Below are 7705 nucleotides of genomic sequence, written 5' to 3'. Positions count from 1 at the left end.
CGGTTCCGCAGCAGGACGGTGCGTTTAGGGGGCTTGCCACCCTGAGATGCTGTCTGTCCATGTGACCAGCCCTCATCCAGCCCCGTACTCATGGGACAGCCCGGGAGCCTGCCTGTGCCGGGTGGGTGGGGCCTGCGGGTTCCCAGCTGACCACCTGTCACCGTTGGCACCTTCCCAGTGGCCACCAGGATGCTGGAGCCCGCAGATAACCAGGTGTAGCCCTGCTCCCCCGAGAAGAGCCCTGTGCTCAGAGCCTGGGCACTGGGGAGGGGCAGGTGGACCCTGCCTTCTGGCTCAGCTTCAGCCGCCTCTCCTTCCCTCTGAGCAGCCAGGACCTGGTGAGCCCGGGGGATGACATGCCGTGCAGCCTGGGGCTCGAACAGGCCCCGGACGTGGGGCCCGTGAGTGGGTGCAGCGGCGTGGAGAGGTCGCTGTGGGCTTTGGTGGGTGCGGGATGGGGTGCTCACTGAGCTCCCGACGCTTGGTCCTGGGCGTGCAGCGAGGAGCACATGGTCCCGCCTTCTCAGACCTCCCGTCTCCGAACGGGAAGCGGTGGTGGTTGCACGAAGTAGTGAATAGCGTTGTTTCCGGAAAGCAGGACAGAGGAACGGACCTTAGGGACCCCGTGTGGCAGGTGGGGGCTGCCCCAGGGCAGACACAGCACCTCCCAGGGGCCCACGGAGAGAGGGGAGGAGAGCGGAGGTGGAGAGGCAGCGGATGAAGGCACAGCGAGACCCTCCCCGAACTGCTCACAGACGGTCCTCGGAGGAGGGCGCCCGAGTCCCAGGGGAACAGGTGACCGTAACGTTCAGGGAGACAGGAGGTGGCAAGACGACGAGCATCCACGTGAGGGTCTCTCGTCACCAGAACAGACGCTGTGACCACCCACAAGTGGACAGGCCTCGCTCAGGTGCCCTGATGGCCCAGGGCCCGGCAGACCTCCCGGCCAGCTGGGGACGGCGGCCAGGAAGGGCACCTCTAGGCAGGCGGAGGGAGCATTCACACGTCCTGGTCCTCAGCGCCTCCTGGATTCACTGTTTTCAGAGGGGTGTGGGTGACAAGCTGGTCCGCGAAGGGAGGACGACGGGGTCAGAGCAGCAGCCAGCGGCGTGAGGATGGAACAGGTCACCTGTCGGCAGGTGTGACTGGGTTCTGATCATCTCAGAAATTGTGTCTAAAAAACGACATCAAAGGAGAGCATGAGGGAGGGGCGGTCCGGCGGCGCAACGGAGCCTCGGGGCGAGCGTGGGCAGAGTTGTGAATTTTATGGGAGAAGCAGCGAGAAGAAGCAGGCAAGGTTACTTTGAGTAATAAACTTTATTTAACCAAATGGACTTAGAGATTGTTATTTCAACACATACTCACCACATGAACCATGAGACCTTGTACATCTCGTGCCGTCTAACGTCAATGTGTTTTCACGTTGACACATCTCCACTCAGGTGACAGTGGCCCCGGCCAAGACGGTGGGACCTGGACGGCAGGGTCAGAGGGAGGAGTCCAGCCGGCCGGGTGTCCCTGTGCTCGGGGACGTGCTGTGTCTGACCTGTGACAGCGGGTGATGGTGGCCCCATCTGTCCTCTGCCTGAGGGCTCACGTTGTCTTATTTACACCCCATCCTGTTCCCTGGACGTGGTTGTTGGGTGGTCGCCTGTGCCCAGCCTGGGGTGGCGTCTCACCCCACAGCGTGGATTCCCTCTGTGCGGCCCCCGAGTCACAACTTCATCTGGGGTTCAGAGGCGGGTGTTTGCTGTGGCCCTGGGGTGCTTCCTTCAGGTCAGCTGGGGGCACCGACCCGCGTGGTTTGAGCCTTGTCAAAGGATCTTGAAGTAATAGGAATGACTAATTATAACGTCCCATGTGTAACGACCGCGGGGACAGAGAGGCAGCCCCCTTCCTCGAGTGGGGGGAGCACCCGGTAGCCCTCTGCACAGCCGGCCACGCGGCAGCGGGGGAGGGGACACGTGACTGGTGTGGAGGAGGTGACCCGCCTCAGACAACTCATGACCCGCACCCCATGTCTAAACTAACGCGCGTGTTACTCGAGTTAGCATTTTCATAAACGGGAGAGGAAGACAGAGACTTAGAGGAGAAGACTGTTCTGGAAACTTCTTTGGGAGAAATGGGCCGGCTCCTGGCCACCCTCCATCCCGGAGCCCCTCTGGGTCAGCAGGTGCTTCCGGGCCCTCGGCCCAAAGGTTCTCGCGCACAGAGTGGGCCTGACAGTGGAGCCCCCAGAACCTTCATCGCCCAGACGGCAGGTCCGGGTTCACGGGGCTCGTTTTAATCTGGACCCGTGTGACAGGTGCTCGGCCCCTTGCCCTGGGCGCACAGGAAGACCTACGTCGGGTTTCCGGTGGGCATCGGTTGTCCTCCTCACGGCTGGCAGCTTCTGGAAGCTCAGCTGGAGATGGATGCTTTTGCGCAATGCTGCATGGGCCCTGGTTCTTACTGAGAGGTCGCGTGGCTGTCCTGCGGCTCTTCCAGACCGGAGGACACGCTGTGTGGCTGCGTGAGTCAGGGCTGGGGGAACCTCGCCGCCCTTTGCTGTTCAGAGCGAGGGGCTCCTGAGGCACTGCGGGCAGGGCCGTCTCCAGTTTTCAGGGAGACTGGGCACCTCGCTGTTCTGAGCGGTTCTGTGCGGACCGAGACATTCCGTCAAGACGCACAAGTGTGGCCCTGGCTGGTTTGGCTCAGCAGTCAGAGCCTCGGCCTGCGGACCGGAGTCGCAGGTTCAGTTCTGGTCAAGGGCATGCACCTTGGTTGCGGTTTGTCGCCGGCCCTGGTCGGGGTTGGAGGAGAGGCAACCAGTCGATGTGTCCCTCTCACCTCGATGTTTCTCTCTCTCTGACTCTCTCCCTCCCTCCGACACTATCTGAAGATAAATGGAAAAATATCCTCAGGTGAGGATTAAAAAAAGAGAAAGAGCCCTGGCCAGTTTGGCTCAGCGGTTGGAGCGTCGCCCTGCGGTACAGAGAGACCCGGGTTTGGTTCCCGCTAAGGGCATGTACCTCGGATGCAGTTTGTCCCCGGCCCTGGTTGGTCGTGCGGGTGGCAGCCACTCGATGTGTCCCTTTCACATCGATGTTTCTCTCTCTCTCTCTCTTCCTCTCTCTCCCTCCCACTCTATCTGAACAAAAAAATGGAAAAATGTCCTCGGGTGAGAAATAAAAAAAAAAAAGAGAAAGACACACGAGTGTCGATTTGGTGCTTCGAGGGTTGGGGACCTCGGCTCAGGGCCGGGGTGAGTGAGGATTCTTCTGCCCCCAGGCTCCCGGGCAGCAGACCTATAGGTTCAGGTGCCTCAGGCCTGGACGGTTGCTCTCTCCCCCTTCCTGGCTTTCGGAAGGTCTGTGATTTTTACACTTGAAAAGAATCTTTAAAAGGCGTTCTGTGGTCTGGCCAGTGTGGCTCAGTGGTTGAGCATCGACCCTGCACCAAGTCACCGGTTTGATTCCCAGGTCAGGACACTTGCGCAGGTGGTGGGCCTGATCCCCAGTGGGAGGCATGCAGGCCAATTGATGTTCTCTCTCATCGATGTTTCTATCTCTCTCCCCCTCTCCCTTCCTCTCTCTCTAAAATCAATAAAGAAAAAAGAAAGCGTTCGGTGTTTCAGACGCTCTGTCAGGCCCGGTCCAGTCTTCCCGGAGCTTTGCTCTGTCCTCCGGCTCCCGCCCTGAGCGTGGACGCAGGACAGCGCTGGCCCGGCCTGCGCCCCTAGAACTGTACTCAAATGGAACCTCACACAGTAGGTCATCGAGGGTGGTCTGGCTTCTTGGACTCAACCTAAATGCTCTGAGAACATCCATTTGCATCGTTGGGAGCCCGTAGCCAGGTTGCGAGCCTGGTCCTGTAAGGGGGGACAGTGTGGCGCTGGGTGGTGCCCCTGAGGGAGAGGACTCATTCATCATTGCGGTCTGATGGCGGTGCCACCCTGTCTCCCGACGGCCACTTCTCCCTGCGCCCTCAGGCGGGCTCCCTGTGGACGTGGGCTGAGGTCTGTCCGAGACCCTGTGTCCCGTCTGCCCCCAGGACGACCTGGCACTCGGGTCTGCCCTGGCCAGGTCCCCGCTTCAGCCCACATCTTCAGGAGGCGTCCAGTGGCTGGCGGGTAGGTCAGAGTGTCTGTGGGCGCTGCCCAGACTCCCGCTTCTCCCCACCTTTGTCCCAGGGTGGTGGCAGGGTCAGCAAAGCCACCTCCGAGGAAGTGGGGTGGCACATGCGAATCTGTGGGACCCGGCCTCTCCCCCAGCAGGGCGGCCTAGAGGGCAGAGCTGGCAGGGCCGGTGTGTCCAGGGGCCACTCTGTGTCCCTGGACCCTATTTCCTGCTCCCTTTCTTCCCCACGCAACACCCACACTAAGTCCGGCTCCTCCTGTGGCGATGGAGACCCGGAGCAGAGCAAGCTTGAGGACAGGAAGAGCCAGCTCAGGCTGTGACGCAGACACCGCACCGTGTCCCACATCAGGCCCTGGCCCTCTCTCCGGGGGCACTTGGGTGGGCCGTGGGCACCATGTCCTCTTGGTGGGACCACCTGAACCCTGCACCACACAGAAGGATCGGACACGGGCCAGCGGGCAGGTGCTGTCTGGCTCCTGTGGAGGCGGCAGAGGGGGGCCGTCAGAATCATGGCTGAGGCAGCGGGCAGCTCCCAGCAGCACCCTGCACAGGGTCCAATGGCAGCGCCGGCACGTGAACGAAGTGCCGGCTGGAGATGGTCCCCCTTGCGAGAGCTGTTCACTTTGACCCCATCCTGGGTGCCGGGACACCAGGATTCGGGCCAGGGGCCCCCGTCTGGCTGGTGCACTCCCTGCAGGGATGGGGGACTGGAATGGGAATGCAGAACGGGGCAGTGCCCGTTCTTGAGGTGCCAGCAGGATGTGGGGAGTCCTGCGCTCCCTGCCTTCGTGTGACCCGGGGTCTGGGAGCCTGACACCCTGTGCATGGGCTCTGGCAGCTGGGCGAGCTCCGCGGTGCCCGGGGCCGTGGTCACCTTCAAGCTGGTGTGTCCTGTGGGCCTCGGGCGAGGTGCTGCAGTGTTCACTTCCTGCTGGGGAAGCAAGAGGCGGGAAAGGGACCTGCCTGGTCTCTCGCCCACGTGGATGCCCAGGGTCCTCACACCAAGACCACACAGGGCTGGCGGCACCAGCCCGCTGGGGGCAGCTCATGGTTCATGCCACGTTCTGCCCCAGCTGCACAGCCAGTGGGCACCTGCAGCATCGTCACCGCCTGGCTCAACAGGCACCTGAGGGCTGGGCTGGCTGCCGCCCGTGTCTGTGTGCCCGTCCTGTCCGCACCCCCGTCCCACCTCACAGACCGGGTTTGAATGAGCCATGTCATCAGTTACAAACTCAGTTCCAAGCTGGTCGGTCTGCACCGTTGAGCTCAGCTCTGCTGGGCTGTCGTGTTCTCTCCTGCCTTCTCCGAGGTCACTGGGCCACCGTCACCCAACCTCCGGAGCCAGTTGTCATCGCGGTGCTCACGCCTGTCTTCTTGTGAATCCATCACCGAGAAAATACCAACAGTGCGACTTTAAAAGACATTTCTCCTGGGTTCTAATTTATTCCCTTACACTCCCCCCCGCCCCCAATGGAGCCAGTCATTTCTGTTTATATCAATGGATTCTCTTCATTGTGAGCATTCTACGAGGGGACATGAAGAAGTTTAATTTAAAATTTAATTTTAAAGGTACTTGAGTCAGCCTGGCTGATTCAAATCACAGAGAAACCCAGTTGGTCATGTTCCTAAGATCCCTTCTCTGCTGTCAGAGCTGGGGCGGCCTCCCGGGCTGCGGACCTGCGGGGGCGGAGAGGCTGGTCCCTGCTCGCCCGCCTTTGCACACCATGTTTCTTTTGGATTCTGTTCATTAGCACAAGTTGAATTTTGTATGTAGTGTTAATTCATTTCCTGGGACCCCTGCCTGGAGGTTCTCTCTCAGGCGCTGGGGTCTGGGGCGGCGTGACTGACGCAAGCAGTAAAGGTTCCCGCCCCCATCGCGGAGGACACAGGGAACATCTCATCCTTCCCTGGGAAACACCAGCCCTGAAGGGCTGGAAACGACCTGAGCGTAGAACTAAAATTGTGAAATAGTGCAGGTCTGTGTGTTTCAGTAACATAAGATGACCGCTAGACTTTTTTTTTAATCCTCACCCGAGGACACTTTTCCATTTTTTGTTCAGATAGAGTGGGAGGGAGAGAGAGAGAGAGAGACAGAAACATCGACGTGAAAGGGACACATCGAGTGGTTGCCACACGCACGACCAACCAGGGCCGGGGACAAACTGCAACCGAGGTACATGCCCTTAGTGGGAACTGAACCCGGGTCTCTCTGTACCGCAGGCCAACGCTCCAACCGCTGAGCCAAACCAGCCAGGGCGACCGCTAGACTTTTTAAAACCTTTGTTTTGATTTTTTTTTTTAAGAGAGAGAGGGAGGGAGAGGAAGAGAGAAATAGAAACATCAAAGATCGGCTGCCTCCTGCACACCCCCTACTGTGGATCGAGCCTGCAACTCAGGCATGTGCCCTGACCGGCAATCAAACCCGTGACCTCCTGGTGCATGGGATGGTGCTCAGTCCACTGAGCCACACAGGCTGGGCAAGATAACTGCTAGATTTTACAATGTTCTGAAGTCTCTGTCTTCTGCTGTGTGTGTGTGTTCACAGCTCTCCTTTCGCTAACGGTCAGCACATTTGTAGGTCTGGTTTCAAGGCCTTTAATTTACTGAAATCCAAGCAGGGGGCGACCACAGCGCTGTCTCTGCCTCGACCGCGGTGGCAGGTGCAGCCACGGCCGCCACGGCCGCCATGTGCCCTCCGCGGAAGGTGAGAGGCAGTCAGGGCAGGAGATTGCCGCGGTGTGGAGGTGGTGGCCCTCCCTGGGCATTGGCCCCTCCCCGGGCCTGTCCGTGGGCAGGCGTGGACCTGCCAGTTGTCCACAGACCCCACCATGTCCCCTGCTGGGCCGGAGTCTGAGAGTGAACCCTGCCTTGGGGAGTCAGGCTGACTCCCCCCCACCCCAGATTCTACCCTAAAACCAAGAGGAGGCACCAGAATGGGCCATGGGCCATAGGGAGGGGCGGGGTGGGGGCTGGACTCCAGGGGGTGGGGGTGGGGGTGGGGTGAGGGCACCATTTGGAGCATAAGCCAGCTCCTCTCCTCCCAGGCCCTCCACCAGGCTACATACTCGTGTGCTCACATTCTTTCAGGCACACGCAGGGGCACACATACATGCATGCTTGTAGGTGCACACACTCATGCACACACAAATGCGGGTGTGAAGTGCTCATGTGTACACACATGTGCCCTCACGTGTATACTCACATGTTAATGCACGTGTGTACACATAAACACACCCACACCTGTAGGTGCAAACATGCGTATACACCTTTGTGCACACACCTACTCACAGTTGTGTACACACACATCCACACTCACGTGCACACACTCATGCATGCGTGCTTACATGTGTACACACACGCACACTTACATGCACAGCTCCACATGCACACATGGTCACGTCAGCCTCTCCAGAACGCAGGGGGAGGTGTGTGTGAGCTGAGGGGCTGAGCGCGAAGCCCTGTGAGGCTCAGTCCCTGCCTGGGTCCAGTGGGAGTGAGTGGTGGGCCACTGGCACCGCGGCCACCGTCAGCCTCCCTGACCCTGAGTCATCACTACCCCCTGGCTGCGGCCTGCTCAGCAGGGCCTC

This window comes from Molossus molossus, unplaced genomic scaffold (assembly GCF_014108415.1).
Source record: "Molossus molossus isolate mMolMol1 unplaced genomic scaffold, mMolMol1.p scaffold_m16_p_1, whole genome shotgun sequence".
Lineage (NCBI taxonomy): Eukaryota > Metazoa > Chordata > Mammalia > Chiroptera > Molossidae > Molossus > Molossus molossus.
The sequence above is the reverse complement of the archived record's forward strand: the minus strand, read 5'-3'. Positions refer to the sequence as shown.